At 35.1% G+C, this 21,920-nt stretch overlaps 1 long non-coding RNA gene across 1 annotated transcript; it reads right to left on the bottom strand.

Moving 5' to 3' along the window:
- Positions 1–519: 519 nt before the first annotated feature.
- On the bottom strand, positions 520–10,774 carry LOC145042117 (uncharacterized). The gene is made up of 2 exons (XR_013680548.1): positions 10,581–10,774; positions 520–928 (listed from the first exon to the last, which is right to left on the bottom strand). It is a non-coding gene; the product is annotated as an uncharacterized LOC145042117 (long non-coding RNA).
- Positions 10,775–21,920: the final 11,146 nt, after the last annotated feature.

Raw genomic sequence — 21,920 nt, 5'->3', positions numbered from 1 at the left:
CATGTGGGGTAGCCCATAGCATTCCCAGGTAAAGACCATGTGGGGTAGCCCATGACACGATGGTATAAGACCCTGGGGGAGCCCACGACATCCTTACAGGTTTATGTACGTGTTAGGTAATGTATAGATACTTCTGCAATACATGATATGTTATTTGATTATGTATGTTATTGCATGGAAGACCTCGGGGGAGCCCATAGGAGTTGGATATAAGACCATGTGGGGTAGCCCATGGCACGATGTTGTAAGACCCTGGGGGGAGCCCACGACATCCTTTCAGGTTTATGTATGCATGACTTATGTGGTATGTGTAGCTTTTATAGCTAATATGATATGTGATAGGTGGACTGTGTGTATGGTATGCTCTGGGGAACTCACTAAGCATTAGCTTACAGGTTGTGGATTTGTTTAAGGTACTTCAGATCCCAGGGCTAGGGCAAGGCGTGATAACGCGGCGTGCACTCTCACTCAGGTGTTTTTACGAGGCACTCTGATGTTTGGAATAAAGTTGTATTTGACTTGTGTTTTGAAAACAATTATATATGGATTTCTTAATTTATGGAAATGTGTTTGATTATTCAAAGATGAAAATTTCCTTTGAAAAAAAAAATTGGGTCATTACAAGTCCATTGGCCCAATTTGAATCCGATCAGCTTCTAGCCTATTTTTCTTCAAGTTCTCTTCAATTTGAGCCCAATTTGTCTTTTCCAAATCCTCCAAAGCTCCCGTAATCGCCCGATCGATAATCTACACACCCTTGAAAATTCTCCCACATCTTGCAAATTTAAAGTTTAATTCCTCCAAGCCTTCGATTAATAAGCAAGCTCACTCCATGCATCAACTCCATTAGCTATCAAGCCCAAAATTCTTTACGTCTTCCAAGCCCAATCGCTTCCCAAAGATCCCGCTCCGCTACTCTTCGTAAGACCTGCAATTACCCTCACGAAATTCAAAAGTACCCGAAAGTGGTCATAAAATAACAAAATAGAAAATATGCATTGAAATTAACTAAAATATGAATGGAATAAACTAAAATAAACTATAAAAAGAACACTACAGGGGAGAAAACCAGAAATCTCCTAAGCAATAAAGATCTTCCTATTGTAAATAAAATAAACTATCAAGGAGCATTGAAGCCACCCATACGAGACTGGGAAGAGCTTAAGGGATTAATTCGCCGGTGGTTCAAATCTTCCAACCATGCAGCGGAACAGATTTTGACGGATTCTCAATTTGGATCCCTAGTAGATTCCGACCATAACAGCAGCAAGAGTCAGTTCCGACCACCACCATAATTACTACCACCATTCCGAGAATTAGAAGCAAGGAACAGGGGAAAGAGAGATCCGATTTTGAACCAGAAAGGAGTTGTTGCGGATCGTCGGAATCTAGTAGCGTATTCTCAGCCGCCACAGCCACAGTAACAGAGCACATACCTAGCATGACGGTTCAGTTAAATGAAGTAACGAAAGAGGGATACCTAGGTCGTCGAAGAAATGGGTCAAATTTGGCAAGTTGGGCTTACATGCTTGGGATCAGACTATTAAGGCCGATAAGAAGTTAGGTCCGGAATTAAAATGACGGTAAATCAAGAAGTCTTGCAAACGCCAATGACTTCACCAGCACAGACCTTCTCGTCACCATTGATGACCGCTTCCTCAAGCTTTGCACCAACCGCTTTGGAGTTGACAGCATCAGTTTCTTCCAATTTCACCCCCAAAACCCTAAGGATAAGTACTGAACTTCTATCTTCCACCAACTTCGCCACAGCCCTGAAGGCCAACTCCAATAACAGTAGTAAATCGGTTCTTAGAGCTTGTTTAGGGCCAGCACCAACAATAATACCCTAGCCTCCAAGGTTGTTTGTTTGTGAAGAAAATCCTGTCAAGATGGACGTCACTGTACCACATTATTCTAAATCCGGCTGTAAGGAAATCATGACGGAAGTGGGATACAACCATGACAAAATCTCATTGGTTCCAAGCTCTTCATTTAAAGATAACATCAATGAGAGGTCAACCAGCCTTCATTGGTAATAAGGACCAACCCTTCTTGAAGCACTTGATCAGAGAAAAAAACTTAAGAAACCACCGGACAAGCCACTCCGTCTACCACTTCAAGAGGTCTACAAGGTTGTTTGTATTGGAATCGTACCAGTGGGAAGTGTTGAGACTGGTACTATCGCTCAAACAACTAAATCTACTTTTTATTGGACTTCACAAGTTATCACTTCTATTCCAAACATGGTCTATTACCTAGAGAATTTAAAGTCAAATGCTTCACTTTTACGTTCTTGGTATGCCAGACTCGAACCTCTGAACAATTCTTCTAGAAATCCAAAATCATTAGCACATGCTTTGCACAACCCTTGTTACTGTGGATGTGGGGTATACCGTCCATCTAAAAGTCGAGCATCAAGTCTGAAGCTGCTGAGGACACACCATGGATTCAAGGAACAATTAAGTTTGATACATAGCACAGTAGATGATAACTATCTGGCTTCTGGTTGTTGTGATGCTGTTGGCTTGAATCTTGACATAACTATCATGTTTCCAGAAAATCAGCTTCTGTTAAGGCTATTTACTCCTTCATTAAACCATAATTATAAAGAACTGTACCAAGAGAATGGGGTCAAGTTCAAAAAGGGTGACTTCTTTCTTATAATGGGAGGAATGAGAAGCGTAGAGTTCAAAGTCATTGAAACCGACCCACAAGATTATTGTGTAATTGCACTCTATATGGAAATTGTCAAGGAAGGTGAGCCCCTTAGAAGGGAAGATGAGGATCAGTGGAATGAGATCGGGTACGATCATGTTGGTAGGCTCTCCAAGCAAATGACACAAATCCGTGAGGTAGTTGAGCTTCCAGTAAGGCACACACAAATCTTTAAGCAAATGACCCCTTTGTGTTCATTTGATTTATGCACATAAACATCCCTATTGTTATCTAACTAAAATCCATTAAATTTCAATTAAGTAATCCACAAAAAAATCAACATCAAATACCATTCTCAAAACTACTAAAAGATCCACTATTATCTCCCATGAGAGAGATTGAAAAATATATAGGCGCAATTTTAAGCTTTCACTAGATGCCAACAAACAATTAAAAGATCTAAACAAAATTAAAATTTCTTGACATGGTTGTTTATAGATCCCCAAAGAAGTAGCAACTAAAATCTTTTCAAATTCAAATTTTTGTATGACTAGAACTACTATTAGCATAAATTGAAAGGATTTCAACTAAAATTCATGGGCAGGTTCCAAATGATATGTTTTCGAATCTAACAAGTCATGCACTTTCTAAGGTACTTTTTGACTAAAATACCCATCCCTGTTTTACCCCCCCATCATCAACTCCCATAACCATCTCCAACCACCAAAGATGAAACAAAAGAGCTCCAGTATGAAGGAAGATACATGTTATTAAACAAAGATCATAAATAGAAATTTCAGCAAAGTGAAGCCCAATAAAAAGTTCAGCAAAGTGTAACTGGGGATTCGTATTAGTGTGTGATTGTATGTGTCTTATGCGATCGATAATCAAAATAGAGAGAGTAGAGTGCAATTGAGACCTTAAACTTGCTCACAACTCAAACCAAAAACCATAAATCTAAACTTCATTAAAGCAAAGCCAAACAAGAAATTTCACCAAAGTGAAGCCAAAGAAGAAAATTTGGGTTTCAGTTATTTTAGAGGGATAAGAATGAGAGAATATGAAGGTCTCTTGTTGCAAAAAGAAAGGATGAAGGAAGATGATGATGATGGAATGATGGAGATGAGGATATAAAGGTTAAAAAAACTAAAAAAAAAACTTAAGCAGGGGCAAATTAGACATTTTACGTTACTTTAACAGCCAAATACTAATGGCATCCAGCATCGGGACCATGAGCACAATAAAAGTAGCCACATGGATGGTCCAAGTTAAAAAAAAAAAAGTTTTAGAGACAGGCTCTGTAACTACTGACAGACCACAGGGACCATATATGTAATTTAGCCTAAGTACTTTTACATATAGTGGTGAGCATAAAAGCCGAAAACCCAAATCGTAACTGAATTAATCAAATTAACCAAACCGTTATTAAAGATTTAGTAGAATTTAAGTTGATGGTTTCTTTTAAATAGCAATGTACTTTTGTTCCAAAGTTAAAATACGTCCAAAGTCTGTATTTTTCTTGCACATCAGTCCTAATTTCTAAATCCCCCTAAAGGCTAGAATATGACTTGTGTTTTTAAGTATTTTTGTTGCATATCAGATCTGACTTTTAACATACTTTTAAAATATGACTTGTTTTGGTTTTGGTCTTGGTGTGTAACAGTGAATAGTGGATTAAGTTCAATTAAATGATGTAGATGCCAACATGGTTTTTTTATTTTTAGGCTTTAATTATTGGTTTCTGTTAATTTTAATTGTAGTTTATCTTTATATAAATTATTTGCATTTTATATGTTACAGATAACTTATTTGCATTTTATATGTTACAGATAAATTATTTTTAGGTTTTAATTATTGGTTTCTGTTAATTTTAATTGTAGTTTATCTTTATATAAATTATTTGATTCAAATCACATATGACATAACCTTTACATTTTGAAAAGAAATCACTTATAAATTTTGTACCTTGAAGCATATACCAACTTACCAAGTACTAAGTCCAGCTTATTTGTATATAAACAGAGCATTAATTAACTCATTTACTATCTAGAGGCTGCATTACCAAAATCCTAATCTTGATTTTAATGATTATAACTCCTGTAAGTTCTCACAAGAACCAGATATCTTACATTCTGGCTTCAACTGATCAGCAAGTTTTGCACAATAGGAACATCACTAGGAAATTTAGAATTTTATATTGAAGTTTGTTCATTACCCGTGTTTGAGTTATCATTAAGGAGCAGATAACATTATTCACAAAGAATCAAATATATATATATATATATATATATATATATATATATATATATATATATATATATATATATATATATATTTGAAAGTATAAAGGAATTAAGGAGCATTTTTATAGGATTGGAGAATTTCCTAATGTTTAGTTTATTAGACTTCACGCACAAACATGCTGGACCGTGTAATATCCTAACTGATATGTAAAACTAAACCAAATTAGCTAAAATAAACAAAATTTTATTCAAAAAATTTGTTTTGTGTTTGCTGAGTAAGTAACTAATAGTATGTTGTTAATATATGAGACTGTGAGTTTGTTATTTTTTGGACTTGTATGCAAATTAGATAAAAACCAGGTAGGAATAAATCATACTTCTACAGTCCTACTTAAATAGCCGTACCAATTGTCAAAACCAAGACATGTAACTTGAAGACAAGGTGAATCATAACAATTGCCAAGACCAAAACACTTGATGCCTAAAAGTTGGTACCAAATCCATATTAGATTTATCTTAACTACTGTAATATCAAGGACATTAACTTCGTCAACTAAAATTATGCACATTTTTATTTCTAATAACTTACAATCATATAGTATAGGAGGATGCTCGCAGCATGATCAACTTGAAGCTTGTTGACCTCGAACGGTAGCATCAGGTGTATGCTATTTGGCATTTCCCCTGACGCCTACCTGAATCTGTGTTGTTGACATGCTAGGACTAGTGGTCAGGTGTCCGTCTTCAATTCAACAGTTGAAATGAGCCCATTAGAACTTATACCTAGAACCATCATGTGTGCTTAGTCTCTTACTTAATGCTTCCCGTTAGTAACTTTGAGTGTTGTCCACCTTGATCAGGTACTCGTACTCCGGGTGGATAATGTCCTTAGCACGTTAGAAGCATCCATGCACCGTCGTGTAAGTATGGGTTTTTTTTCTCTGAATTTAAAAGATAAATATAGTCGGCAATAATGTTATTTACAACAAGTGCTCCAATTACTGATCTCATTTTAGAATTGCATCCGGTTCTTAATTGAATGCGGTATGTGCTCATAGGCGTCCACTTCATCCTAAGTCGCATTGTACATAAAATTATGAAAGACTTATCAGTTTTTAACTTTTATGCTTATAGAATTTAATGGGACTTGAGATTTACCAAATGATATACCAATAATGTCCTCGATTTGCGGTGGTGAAAAAATCTAGGGTATATTTGCACATGCTCTAACGTCGACCATAACTTCCGAGGACAATGGTGAGTTGTACATAAACTATTGATGGAATTGAAGCATAAAATGAATGAAATAGATTTCATAGTCTCCTTAACAAGATAGTCCCTAGTGCATCTTTTGCATGAGGAGGGTTCATGTGCAACTCCCCATTATCCCTTGAAACTATGGTCACATTGGAGCGTGTGCACGTATAATGAAGATTTTTCACTACCCAAGCAGAGCGTTAAGTACGTGTCATTATCGTTTAACGTACCGAATACAAGCCCAACCCTAAATGACATTGAGGAGCTATTAAGTGTGTTGCTGAACGAGAATTTGAGGTTGTCTTTCTAGAGAAAACCATGGCTTGAGACATCCGTAGCTTTAAGCACAGTTGGGTTATGGCTTTAAGGACCGTGTGTGACAATTTGAGGACACTACTGCCATATAATTAGGTAAATCCTAAGCGCCATTAAAATATAAGCATAAATGTTAAAAAGTAATAAAACTTCCACATTTCCAAATACAATGTGGGTTGGGCCGAAGTGGACGCCTATGAGCACATACCGCATTCAACATAGAACCAGATGCAATGTTTTTTATGATTCAAAAATGAGATCAGTGGGACACTTCTTATGAATGACATTATTGCCAACTACAATTATCTTTTAAAACCGAAGAAAAAAAATTCATACATACACGACTGTGCGTGGAGGCTTCTAACTTGCTTAAGAAGGTTTCCCATCTGGAGTACCTGACCAAGGTGACCAAGGTAACCGAGGTGGACAATACTTAGAGTTGTTCAAGGAAAGTATTAAACAAGAGACTAAGCTAAGCACGCATGATTGAGTTCTAGGCATAAAGTCCTTTGCATTTATTGCAACTATTGAATTGAAAGTCGATGCTTGACCACTAGTCATAGCATGTCAACAACAAGGTCTTCAGGTGGGTGGACACCGAGGGAACGCAAAACATTATATGATGCCACCGGTCGAGGTCAACGAGCTTCAAATTGATTATGTTGTGAACTACATATGAGAAATTAGTACCAATACCCAATCTAATGCGTGTATCGTACCGCAACCAGTACCAAACCGTATCAAATTTAAACATACGAGGACCGTACTGAGTACTCTAAAATCACAAAATTAGGGATTCAATACCAACCGTACTGATGCTAGGACCAAAAACTTACCGCCCTGTACCATACCAGCAATGTTAGTTCAGTTCGGTACTTGGGATTAACTTTCGATCAAATTCAATTATCGGGAATTTAGCAATACTGGTCGGTACCGGTTCCGTCTCACGCTTATCCCTAGAGTTAACATCCTCCAAAAATCTATAATTGCAGGTTACTAATAGTAAAAACATATGCATGATTTGGTTTGACCAAGTTAATGTCTTTTATGTTATAATAGTTAAGATACATCTACTATGGATTTGGTATCGTGCATAAAGTGTTTTAGGTTTGACAATTGTTATGAATCATCATCTCTCTAAGTTTTATGGTTTGGTTTTGACAATTTGTATGATTCTATATTCATCGGGCACCATGTTGAAGTAGCATAATTCTTAGACAACACAATAATAGAAGTTTATAATGCCTTACTTGTACTCTCCGCTTTCGGTTTCAGATCTTTTCCTATTTAAATCTCTTCATCATCAGGGAAGGGAAGGAAGGTAATGATATTGACATCTATACGGGCCTCACAATGGTAATTAGTGAAACTACGAGGGTCAACAGCAAATATATGACAGGTTTATGGATCCTTTATCCAACATAGATATAGTTAAGTATTGATGTAGAATAACCATTACATAGCCATGAAGAAAATATAGACCGATTTATTCATTTAACCTACAATATCCTTATAGTTGTCAATGTAAAGTAATGTAAAGTACCAGTTATATAATCCTTGAATAAATCAACACTAAATACCATTCTCAAAACAGCTACAACATCCATTATTATATCCCATGAGAGACATCGCAAAATTAATAAAATATTTCACGCTTTCACTTGATATCAACAAACAATTAGATCTAACCAAAAAAAAAAGATTCTTGCCATGGTTGTTTATAGAACCCCAAAAATGTAGCAACAACAATCTTTTCAAATTCAGATTTTTGTATCACTAGAACTACTATGAGTATACATCTAAAGGATTTCAACTAACATTCATGGGCTTGAGTCAAATGATATGTCTCCTCATCTCAATGCTTTCATCTTTCTGCTTCTTCTTTCTTTAATGCCCAAATTGAAATGGTAATCTCTTCCCTCTTTATATTTCATTTGTTTCCATAATGATTTTTGTATAGGTTGGGTTAATTTGAGTTGGCTTATTACGTTGCTAAGAATTTGGATTTTAAACTACAAATTTTTTTTGTACCTAGCAAAGTATGCTAACAGGAGGAGGATAACGGAAAAAATAAAACAAAAGAGCTCCACTATGAGATCATTAAACACCCCATCACTTTGTGTTTGAATATGAACAAGTTCACGATTTTAAAGGTGGATGAAGATACATGTTACTAAACAAAAGAGTGCAATTGAGACCCAAAATCTGCTCACAACTCGAAACAAAAATCATAAATCTAAAATTCAGCAAAGTGAATCCAAACAAGACATTCAGCAAAGTGCAAGCAAAGAGTAACAGGGGATTTGTATTAATGTGTGATTGTATGTCTCTTACGCGTCAATAACCAAAATAGAGAGAGGAGTGTGTTGAGACCTAAATCTTGCTTACAACTCGAACAAAACCCATAAATTTCATCAAACTCAAAGTGAAGCCAAACAAGAAATTTCAGCAAAACGAATCCAAAGAAGAAAAATAGGCTTTCAATTTTTTGTGGATTGTTTTGGAGAGACGAGGATGAGAGACAATGGAGGTCTATTGTTGGAAAAAGAAAGGATGAAGGAAGATGTTGATGGAGATGGGGGCATACAAATTATTTATTAAAAAAAAAATAACAAATATATTTAAGCAAAGGTAAATTAGTCATTTTACATTACTTTAAAGGCCAAGCATTAACAGCATCCAGCACCATAGGTGCAATAAAAAGAAAACACAGGGAGGTCCGAGTTAAAATAAAGTTTTAGGGAAGGGATATGTAACTACTCTCATAAGTAAATGAACTTTATACACAAAGCAGATTGATTATCCTTGGTCTTAGCCAATCAATGCACACCTGTGTGACAAAGATGATTCAAGTCACAAATGACATAACCTTTTCTGACCAATGCCTTAAGTGTTAGATCGAACTGAAAAGAACCAAAGATAACCTTTGAATGGGACAAGAACAAAGTGGGACAAACCAAGTCCGAGCGCCTGAGGCACGCTTTTTAAAACACGACAAAGATGATTCCAGTTACAAATGCCTTAGGTGTAAGATTTGAAAAAAATCCCTAAATCAATTTTATACCTAGAAGCATAAACCAAATCCAACTTATTTGCATATAAACAGAGCATTAACTGATTGAGTTGACTATCTAGAGGCTGCACTAGCAAAATCCTAATCTTGAAGTTTGTTCTTTATCGGTGTTTGAGTTACCATTAACGAGCAGATAGCATTACTCAGAAAGAAACAAATGTAAAATTTAAAAAAAAAAAAAAAAAAAAAAAAAAAAAAAAAAAAAAAAGCGATTAGAAAATATATAGGAATTAAGGATACCGAATTGGAGAATTTCCGAATGTTTTGTTTATTAGACTTCACGCAAGAACATGCTGGACTGTGTAAAGTGTAATATCCTAATTAACTGATATGTAAAACTAAACCAAAGTAGCTAAAATAAACAAAATTTTAATCAGCTATTAACGAAAAAACAGTTGACTATGATGTGAGTTATTAGTAAATGAAATTATGTAAAAACTAGCAAAAATAACTTGTAAGGATGAGCCATTCAAGTTTACCTGAAGCCGCCATCACAGAGGAGAAGTGAACAGAGACAAACTTGTAAGACATGATCTAGGCTATGTTTTAACAGTAAAACTTAGTTGAAAATCAGATTTCATGGATCAAAATCATTCACGGAGTATAGCTTTTCCGTTTGTAGGTTTTTAGGACTAATTCAAGTAAAAATGTGGTTTCTTGGTTCTAGACAAGTCCTAGCAAGTAGCAACCTTTAATAAGTTCAATAGATCCAAGTGTTTGAAATAGAACAAAATTCGTTCAACAAAAAAAAATAAAAAATAAAAAATAATCTCGCAATATGTGCGTATATGAAGATTTTCATGCATTTTGAGGTTATATTCTTGATTCTAGTTGTCCACACAGACTAAAATACATCTTTATCAATAGATATAAAGGCCAAGAACCCGCTCAACTAGACTGAAAACGAACTAAAACAGAAAATCCTGCTAAACCTCGTTTTCCGGCCGGTTTAAGGGCCATCGGAGGCTGCTCCGCCCTCCACGGTGGCAGTGAAATTCAAGGGGTGTTACGAGGGAGGGAATGGGACGCAAACATACCTTGGGGGTGGATGGAATCGACCTCTATGGTTGCTTCTTCCTCTGAACACCCTAGTCGACACCCATCACTTTCTCTCTCGTTTTCTTCGGTTATGAGGTTCAAGGGAGAAAGCTTAGCTTCATATGGTCAAGAGGGGAGGTATTTAGGATAGGGATCAACTTACTTTCCAAGAATCACGGGTTGCAGGTCTTAAAATGAGTAAGAAGACGCATATGTATGTCTGCGTCGCTGAAGAGAAAAGACAGGAGAGAAGTTTCAAAATTAGGCAGAATTGGCCCGTGATGTTTCGTATGAGTACAGATTTAACCCTAACCCTATTTCCATCTTAATTTTGGATTCCAAAATTTGCATATTAGGCCATGGACTTTTATTTCCTCTTCATATTTAATAAATCTTTTTTTTTTATTTCAAATATTATTATTAGATAAATATCAAAATTTATCACATTCTTTCATTTTATCGTTTACCTTTTATTTTACTCTTTTTAAATTATTAATTCTCGTAAAGCAATATTTTTAACGTTTATTTACTTATTTATTTAATTCGTTTATTCTTATAATTGTATAATCGTCATTTATATTTATCAAACCCTTATAAAAATAGTAAAACGAAAAACAGGGTGTTACATAATGTTAACGATTTTCTGATCTTGTGATAGATGTATTCTATTTATTTCTTTTTATAGTTTATTTTAACATATTTTGTTTAATTTTAGTTAATCAATATCATATTTTCTTTTTTTATTATTTTTTATGGTGCTTTCTAGTCTTTATGTTTATTTTTCAAATTTTCCGAAGACCATGCGAAGCAGGAATGATCGCAAGAACTACAAGATTTTATTTGGACTTGAAGATGGTGCTATTGAGCTTGGTTTTTGTTGAAGAATGGAGACTATTAGGCTTGTGGATCTATGAAGATTTGAATAATATTGGGCTAATGGATGGTAGAAGGGTGATATGGGCTACTTATGGATCATCTATAAGGCATTTTAGGCCTCATACCTAGTTATGAAGATTGATGCAAAAGAAACAACGGAGATCTAGTGGAACGAGACATGTTATGGAAGTCAAAAAGCATTCCAACACATTACACTCGGTCCAAGTGGCATTGCTCCCTAACCGAGTGAACCCACATGGGATAATTTCATCAATTCACATTTGGTTGCTATTTAGGGAAGTTGGGTGGGATTCTTTTAAGAGTTTTGGAATATCAGAACTTTTGTGTTTTCTCCGGTGCTTTTAAGAGCTTGGTTAAATCGTAAAGAACATCAACTTCATCTCATTTCATCTTGATTATGTTTGGTATTTCTAAACTATTTCCTTTTTGGTTAAACTTAGCCATGTTAGGCAATAAATACTTGGTTGATGTTGGTATAATTCATTGATAGCTAATGGTTTTGAAGGTATTTATGAACTTGTGGTTAATATCTATGAAAACATTTTCTATTAAAACATCTCTTTTATTCATATATATTTAATCATGGGTTTAGATGTGTAACGACCCAATTTTTACAAATAAAATTTTCATTTTTAATTAGTCAAAACCATTTGCATAAACCATAAATTCCCAAAACATCTGTTTTCAAATCCACATTCATCACATCATTACATTTTTTTTAAAACATCAGAGTTTCCCAAACACACTAGAAAAGAGAGATAGAGTGCACGCCGCGTCATCACGCCTTGCCCTTGCCCTTGGGCTCAGAAGTACCTGAAACAAATCAACAACCTGTAATTGAAATGCTTAGTGAATTCCCTAGAGCATACCACACACAATCCACATACACACATCCTAATAGCTATAAAAGTTATACGCATACCACAGAAGCCATGCAATTACGAACCAGCAAGAATGTCATGGGCTACCCCATATGGTCTTTACCTAGGACTGCCATGGGCTACCCCACATGGTCTTACATCCAATGTTATGGGCTACCCTACATGGTCTTTACCTAGGAATGCCATGGGCTACCCCACATGGTCTTATAACTAATGCCACGGGCTCCCCTGGGGTCTTTCATGCAATCACATAATCACATAACATATCAATTAATAAAATGACTATCACACACATATCATGATCACATAATAGGTCGGCCTTGGTGCCTTAGACCTATAGGTTGATGGGTTTTATACAAACAATCCTATGTGTGCATGCAACCCTACATTCGGATCTATGTTTTCACTATTAGTTATACAATATTATGAACACATAAGGAAACCTAGCATGCATCTCTTGTTGTTATGTTGTAATAACAACTTGTTTCTTGAATCTCCTTGTCTTTGAAAGCAAGTACCACAAGTGTAGTACCTCTAATGGTTCACAAACACCAAGAACAAATGAAGAAGCAAGAAAGAGAGGGGATAAGAGAAATTTGGTTCTAGGAACTCTTGGGATCAAGTGTATGAATTTCTTATGCCAAGGGTCCTTTATATAGGTGTAGGGATTAGGGTTTCAGTCATTATCCTTATTTGGTTACTTGCCCACTAAGCAGCCCAAAGGATAACCCTAAAAACCTTATCATGGACGAATTCTAAGGCCTTATCCCCTTGAATTCGTCCACCCTATCATATAGGGTATCCTTTACCCTATTTTGTAACTATCACATAATTACAGTTCAGTCCCCTTAGTTTAGTTAACTTCTTTTGATCACAAAATTAATTATTAATTAATTCTTGACCAATGTTAACTAAATAAATATGATTTCTCTTTTAATATATTATTCATTTAACATATTAATAAACCATAATATCCTCTTTCTCTATTATTTCTCCAGTCAAGTTGCTTTGGTGAAGGCAACCCAAAAGGACCATGCATAACCGGGTCAAGTCTTACCAAATATAGTTACGGGCTTAAATACTAATCCAACAGTATCCCACTTGGATAAGTCTAGTAACTATAACAGCAAGTACAATCTGATTAGCAATCGTAGCTCTCAAAGACGCTGTCGAACTCTGATCTTATCAGTAACCTGTCCTTTAGATAAGGGATCACATATTCCTCCATTCTAGATATCGTATGAGCTAAGACATGAATTTTAATCATACTATCGGTTCATATGTTGTTTCCTGATTTCCGATTTATGATGACTGACTAGTTGAATAAATCAAATTAGCCATGGCCCGGCCGAGCACTTACGTTTGTCATCACTAAATCATCGTGGGGCCCACAGATATTGCTTTTATCCCAGATTAGGTAAAAGGAATGGATAAACCTTGACTCAATGCTCGCTTGTACCTACTCATCAAATCATACACAACAATATGTTTTATGACACCAAGTTACTGGTACGTTTACATATTATCAATGTGCAACCAACTTGAAGAATACAACTCACACATCTCGGTTTCAAGAATATAAGATATTATCGTCTCACCAATCACTCATGATAAAATCCATGAAGTGATCCAAGTGAGCGTGGGTTTAATCCAATGCTCAAATCATGTTGATAAGCACTCATGAACGTTGCAACAAACCTTTGCTATGTCTAATACACTTTAAACAATCTACAAACCAATTCATGACAATCTTCTTTCATACCTACTCCCAAAGTATGAGCGACCGTGGAACGTTCAAATAATCTTATTATTCAGGAAGTCAAAACATGCAAAGTGAAACACAAGAATAATCGAACGCAATATGATTACACATTATTCATTGTATAATGTTTACACATTATTGATTACACATTATTCATTGTATAATGTTTCGGGTAATAACTTATTACTTGAATTATAACATCAATTGTCCCATGCTCTTAACATGTACACTATGTTTACCTATGATCCTTACTTTGCGAAATAGTATAATTGAATAACATTTTTCAATCACACTCATTTCACAATTCCCAATTCTTACCACAAGTGTAAGAATACCAAATTCTTGCCACTTATAGAATATGTTAGATTATAACATTTTATGCAATAATTCTTTTGTAATGTTACAATACCAAAGTCACAAAGACTATTGCCAATGAAATTACAAAGTCCTCTAGTGGAGATTGTTACAAGACAATTCTATAGATACGAAGTCTCATATTCAAAGTACATTCCTTTGAACATCCTTCTTGCATAAAAGTTTCTAATCTAGACCTATAGATTCTTAACGTCCAATTCCCAATATGGAAACATTTCTATATTTGTCATATGACAACTCATTATTAATAATATCATATCTAATAATAATAATGTCAATATGGTCCATCCACTATACTTCCAACTGCTCATAAGAAACCAATCCTTAGCGAACCTTAGATTGTCCTTTGACAGTTGTTTAATAAATTTAGGTAGTGTTTGTTTTTTGTCTGCAAATCTGCGTGGCCTCTTCTGTCTGCGCTGCGCAGACATTAGCCTTCGTAGACTGTTTGTTTTTTTGAAGTCTGCATACCTAAAAATGTATGTGCGCCTTCTTCTTGGCGCAGATGTGGACCAGAGTCTTCTAACATCTTCAGACATCTTCTAGCCTAAAAAATCATATATATCTTTCTTTTTTTAAGGGTTTTTTTTTAATTTAAAATTTTTCTAACTTTATTAATGATAAACAATTTGAAAAAAAAATTACAAAACTTAAAAAAAACGTTCGATGATACAAACATGATATATTTGACAAATTTATAAATAAAGATTTATTAGAATAATAGTCGTTGAAGTTGTTTATATAAATATGAAAAAAAAAGCATAATATATTCTTATATTTTTTTTTGCCAAATTTTATAAAACATTATTTAATATAGTATCGTCAATTTTCTCGAAAAAATATTTATGGTATGTTTTTAATGGATTTAATTGAAAAAATCGAAGTTTATTTCAATCAATTTATGTATCAAATTCTTTGATAATTAGTTACAATGTTTAGTTATAACTTTTTAACTAAAGTTTTTGGTTTTTGTCAAATATATAATTTAATTCATACCATTTTTATTTTTATTTTTATTTTTTATACAATAATACATAAAATTTGATTTAGATTCGTTAATTATTTATAACAAAGTCATAAAAATATTAAAAAATCATTTTGAAGTTTAAAAAAATCAGTTTATTTTAGTAGCCCGCAGATGTTAAAAAAACAAACAGTCTTCTTTTTTCAGATTGCTGACGTTTGATCCACCTCTTCTACTGCAGAGGTCTACAGATGTGGTCAGCATACTGCATAATTTTGCCTTAGAAAAAACAAATAGCACCTTAGTCATGTCCGGTTCTACTCCTTTCTCCCTCTTAATGACCTAGGCATTTGGAAAATTTTAGAACGGTCAAATAATATAACATATCTGATCGATCCTATACCCGAAGGGTATGGAACATGATGCATAATGTCTTACATAAAAACGTGATACTTTACCAGTCTTTTGCCATAATGTTTCTATTCGTCATGTTCTCAAAATTCGAACTATGAAAAGGTATGTCGTAATCATAATCGAATTTTGAGAACACAATTCATATATTTGATTAAAAACTCTCAATCTAAGCTCTTAGATTTCGAAACGAAGTATAATATTCTCTCCCTTAATTATAGCAAAACAACTTTCAACTTTTTCAACTTTGCAAATTGAAACTTTTGTTTTCTATAATTAATATAATAATCATGCTCCCACTAACATGATGATTATCTCCTTACTAGCATAATACTTATGCTCCTACTAGCTTTGACATGTATTCAGAAATCAACTGAACCTCTAGAAAACAATGCTTATTGAATTTCTTAAGTTTATATTTCTAATACTAGATGCTTCGATAAGACTTTATCTAAGCTTCTCAAACTCATACACCTTTCCTTATATAACCCATGTGTGTGTCTAAACGATTCTAGAACTTATAGTGATAAGTCTCGAATGTCTAAACTAATTTGCCAAATCTCACAATTCAAACTATGAAGAGGGATGTCGTTGTCATAATCAAATTTGAGAAATGCAAATTGCACAATGCTATCTTCGAAAAAATTGCACAATGCTATCTTCAAAATTTTTCTTAGTGAAAGCGTTTCCTCACAATCATTCTCATGAATTTGAGAGAAACCTTGTCACTTAGATTTTATGGTGTATGTGTTCCTATCCATGTGAATTTTTCATAAAAATAATCACAAGACAATTGTTGTGACAAATCACACTCTTATGGACAGAAGTTGTTCATTCTTAATTTCTTGCCATCAAGGGTCCCACCATTGCTTCCAACTTATTGATCAGCTCACCCCTATCTTTCAATGTACTTTCCGTTGATCAAGGTGCCTTGCCCCTATGCAACCCATTGAGAACTCATACAACTCACATGCATAGTTGACCAAACTGAAATGGCATAGAAACAAGAATATGTCAACACGATAGATTACAAACCTCAAGTCGTGTGCTAGTATTTAATTATAGGTTTACTCTTGATTAGTTCTTGAACCTTTTCAATATCATTTAGACTTCCACTAACCTCTTGACATATAAGATTCTCTTATCAAGAAACATTTCTTGACAAAACAAATATTCAAGAGTTAGTGTGTGTCTTTATTGTAACGCCCGTAGATCAGGGCTAGTCAATTTAGAGACGATAAGCGTCAAAAATGACTTTTTGATAGAAGATTATTTAGAATGAATAACCTTAACTAAGTTTTAGTGGCCGTGACAAGGATTCCGGATATATAAAGAATGCCGAAATCCGAGTTATAACGAAGAAGTTATGACCTGTCGAAGTTTCATGACAGAACCGGTACGACACTGAATGACGTTAAAATGTGAATTTACGATAGAGCGATATTTAGCCTTAGTGATCTAAACGAATGTTGTAGAGTTCGTTAAACCGAGAGCGTGCATATATAAAATGTCTTCGTACGAGGAAGTTATGATTTTTCTGAGTTTCAATTTAGCAGTATGCAACCCAAAACTCAAATATGAGATCGAGTGATTTTAGCCAAAACAATCTAAATGGGAATCGAAAATCTCGTTATTAGTAGTGCAACAATAAAAAGACAGACGAGAACGGACGTCGAATGTGGAAGTTATGAATTTATAATTGAGTTTTCCTGTCCCGGCCTACTAAAAATAATATAATAAAAATAAAGTCAAAATTTGACGACGGAGTCTAAACGAAAGTTGTAAAACATAGTCTCACCTATGAGTGGATATAAAGAACGTCAAAAACGGAGCTCGTATGCAAAAGTTATGCATTTTTGAAGTTCGGTATATCGGGTTACGCTCAGCGTACCCGTATACATGGATCAAAATGGGCAACGTCGACCTGAACCATCACTCGAGTGCCCCGGGTCCGTAAGCAGTGACGTCTCCGGTCTGATCCGAACTACGCCCCACGTACATCTTCGTACGCCCAACGTATGCATGAAAGAGGCGTTACGCCCCGCGTAAACTTTGATTATGCCCAGCGTAATCCAGTGCTCAGCACCCTATAAATAGATGCCGTGGGCTGCCGAGTTTTGGTGCTCAAATTCTTCTCTGTCACTCCTTATTGCCTCGTTTTGCGTGCAACTTATACCCCGAAGCCCCGATATCAATCTCGACACCCGAAGCAAGTCCAGAAGCGCCGAAGATCCCGAGAAGTAAAGTTTCCGTGCCGAAACTCTACCCACGAGAGGCCTGTTTTTCAAGGAAGATCTCCCGGTTTCACCAAAGAATACTGCTTTTAGAGTCGTAGTGTTGTCCGATCATCATCTTATCAAGTGAGTGTATAGTCTCTTTCATAAACACGATTTTAATACAAGTAATGTTTGAATGTATTAAGTATATGTTATGAGTGAGTGTGTAGTTACTTTCTTCTAACACATAAGTATAAAGTATTTTCTATGAAATACGTGCTATATGTTTATATATTGTTGTTTATTTGAGATGGGTGTAGAATGGATGTTTTATATAGTTTTTGGATGATTTAAACTGTATATATGTATTTTAGATCTACGAATATGTCGGGTAGAACATGGGTAGATGGAATAGTTGGTGTATGATGAAGGATGGTATGAGTAAACTCTGGTGACTATGAGACGTAGTGCCTATTGTATAAACCCTGGTGACTATGAGACGTAGTGCCTATTGTATAAACCCTGGCGACTATGTGACGTAGTGCCTATTGTAGGAACCTTGGTAGCCATGGAATTTGGATAAATTCCTTAGGTCAATCCTTAGGAATAAATGAATGAAGGATAGTTGATTCTTAGGGTAAAACCTTAAGAAATAAAGAATATAATGGGGATGGGTAATTGGATTGATTGTTTGATGATTAAATATAATAATTATATTATTGTGGGTTGAAAACCCTATATGCTCACCAGGCTCCCAAGTCTGACCCACTCAGTTTTCATTGTATCACATGTATCAATACGAAGACATATTTCACTGAGAGATTAAAGGAGATGTTAATCATTAGTGTAGATGAATGTAAGTTCGGTTTATGCTTATGTGTCTGTATCGGAACATGACATCCCGAGATTTTGTTATTTAATGAAAACACATTTCCTCAAGAAAAGTTTCACTACTAGAAAACAGCCCTTTAATGACGCGCAAACAATGACACGCGGTGATTTACGATACGCAAAAGCGTGTGCCCTAAAAATAATGTTATCTCTTCTAAAATTTGAAGGATAGTGGACACGTTTTTATGCGTGCCCTAAAATTAATGTCGAACAAAAAAAAACACGGAGGGCACTTATTTAAAAATGGGTGTCGTCTAGAAATGTCGCTTTATATTTTTTTAATGAAAGGCGCGTTCTTTTCTTTTGCAGCTGGGGGGAAATGAAAATCCCAAAAGTTTGAAAGGCCGCCATTGTTACCCTCTGCCTTATTTCCATCATTCTTTTCTCTCTCTCTCTCTCTCTCTCTCTTTCTCTCTCTATCTCTCTCACTCTAATACCCAAAAAAACCCTAATAACATCACCAATCCTCTTTTTTCCCACAACAAAATCGCAATATAATCCCGTCTTTTGAACAGATCAAACCCATAGGGGTTCTCGACGGAAGAGATACAACTTCATACGAGCCCTAATTTCTCATCTGAATTCATTAACTTCTTCAAATGGTTCTCAGACTTTTTTTTTCTCTCTCTCTACATTTTCTTCTCCTTCATTTCTCGATCCCCAGAAGGTCAGGAGAACGTTGCGTCTGCAATCGGATTGCTTGGTCGTAATCCTGAGAGCGTTGAACGCCGATGTATGCTCGGTGTTTGTTAAAATTCTCAAAGAAGGTCCCATGAAAGAGCAAGCAGTTGTCTCCTGGGCTGTATCGTTCAATTAACACAATTCATCAAACCCTAAATCGTAAAGGAAACCTAGCTCCCACAGCTTTCTTCACACTTCACCTCCTCAAAGTTCTATCGGTAATACATCAAATTTTTCTTTGCTTTATACTATTTGTGTGCGACCTTCTAATCTCTTTGATCCAAGTTCTATTTAGGCTCCGTATGGAGGAAGTATCTTCGTATGCGACATTCTAATCTCTTTCATCTTTTTACATCTCAACATGTATCTCGGAAGCATCATAACTGGAACTGCGCTTCAGCAACTAAAAGAGTTCTTGGATCAGTCGCCATCCCGGAGAAGACAGAGCGAGGAAACCATGGATCCTGGTTCGTTACTTTGGCCTGTAACCGAGCCTCAATTACAGTTGTACTTCTTGCTTGGACTCGTGTACTCAACCATCACCCCTATTCTCCTTCCATTTATCATCGTCTTCTTTGAGTTTTCTTATATGTTTATTCATCATATGAACACAAGTCAAGATTCGAATTTGATGCCTTCTGTTGACCTCAAGAATGCAATATCAGTGAATAGAAACTCCGAAGATTCAATGAATTCAGGGAAGATTATGTTTTTGCGATTTGCACATCTGTTATTGATTTCATGGCTGTGTAAGTTGTTAGGGTTTTTGTATGTTAACTTGGTTATGTTCAAAATATTGTGTTCAGGGGATATTCCAGCTGCTACAGAAGAAGATGTTAATGTTGTTGTGGATGCTGCTCACAAAGCTCTGCAAATTTCTTCACGAGAAAGCATTTTCAACCATGGAAGCTACCACACATGAACTGATACATCCAACAATAGATGTTTTGCTGTCAATGCTTGCAGTAAGAAACCTGATCAGAACATTTGTCTTGAATCTAAGGTAAATTTATATGAAGCTCTGCACTTCATTATGCTTTTCTGTGATTACAATACAGATTCTCGTATCTTAGCTGCTTTCTACATATTTAACACTATGTTCTGTTTGATTTGCAGGTCTATATAGTTGTATATTGACAATACTATTATTGGAAAAGAACTTAGTTGAAAATTAGCAACTAGCAATTCATTTATGGTGGACTTACAGGTGTTGGACAGTGTGAGATGAGATAAGAAGGGTTTGGTTGTGGGTATTTTGTTTAGCTTTCTTCTTTTTTGTTTTAATTTTGATAATTAATTGGTGGACTTACAGGTAGTTGAGCATTTGTTCTGAGAGAGATGTTTGTTGGGCTGGGGCTTCTCTTTCACAGTCAAAGGAAATGAGTCATTCATTTCATTGTAACCAGCTGCATACGTTCCCTTCACTTTGACTATAACACAAGTATGCCTTTTTTTTTAAATATGAAATTGACTTTTGATGAAAGTTGATAGAGGAATATGTTTACTTATGTGCGCTTTTCTATATTTCAATTTTCTAGTGGAGGACTAAATTTAGGAAGACAATGAACAAAGCTGATAACGATGCAAGCACAAGGGCAATCGATTCTCTTGTGCAAATATAATATGTAAGATCACAATTTACCTTTCGTTATTTTTTCTTTATCTTACAACTTATTTTTTCTCCTTTAGACTGTGAAGTATTTCAACAATGAGCAATTTGAAGTTGATGAGCATGATAATTATTTAAAGAATAAGTAGTTTTTATGCTACTCTCCTCACACAAATTTATTTATGTGAAAAGGGTAAAAAAAATAAGTTTTATAATGTTTACCTCAGGGTATGAAGATGCTGCCTTGAAGACACAATGTAGTGCATGATTTGGGAGGTACCCAACTTGCATTTTTTTTTTATAAATATCTTGTGCTATAAACTTCTGATAATGACAATGACCCTTAACTTTGTTTTTAGGTTTTGCTTGAGCCGATTGAAATGACATGTGATCCAACCTATCTTGTTAATTTTTTGGAGTTATATACTGTGTTGGCTTCCTTTCAATCTCATGAAGGAAGGGTGAGTGTTATTCTAGTTTACATGTTTTGAGGTACTTGCATGATTTTTTAAGTGTTACATGTCTCAAAGTAGATGCATTCTTTATCTGTAGATATTGAATTCATTATTTCATTAATACGCAACGCAACTAATAGATTCTATATGATTAACTTATGAGGTTTCTGAGAAACTGGTTTCATGTTACAGGTCCT

The sequence above is a fragment of the Lactuca saligna genome, chromosome 1 (genome assembly GCF_052625555.1).
Source record: "Lactuca saligna cultivar CGN05327 chromosome 1, ASM5262555v1, whole genome shotgun sequence".
NCBI lineage: Eukaryota > Viridiplantae > Streptophyta > Magnoliopsida > Asterales > Asteraceae > Lactuca > Lactuca saligna.
The sequence above is the reverse complement of the archived record's forward strand: the minus strand, read 5'-3'. Positions and strand labels throughout refer to the sequence as shown.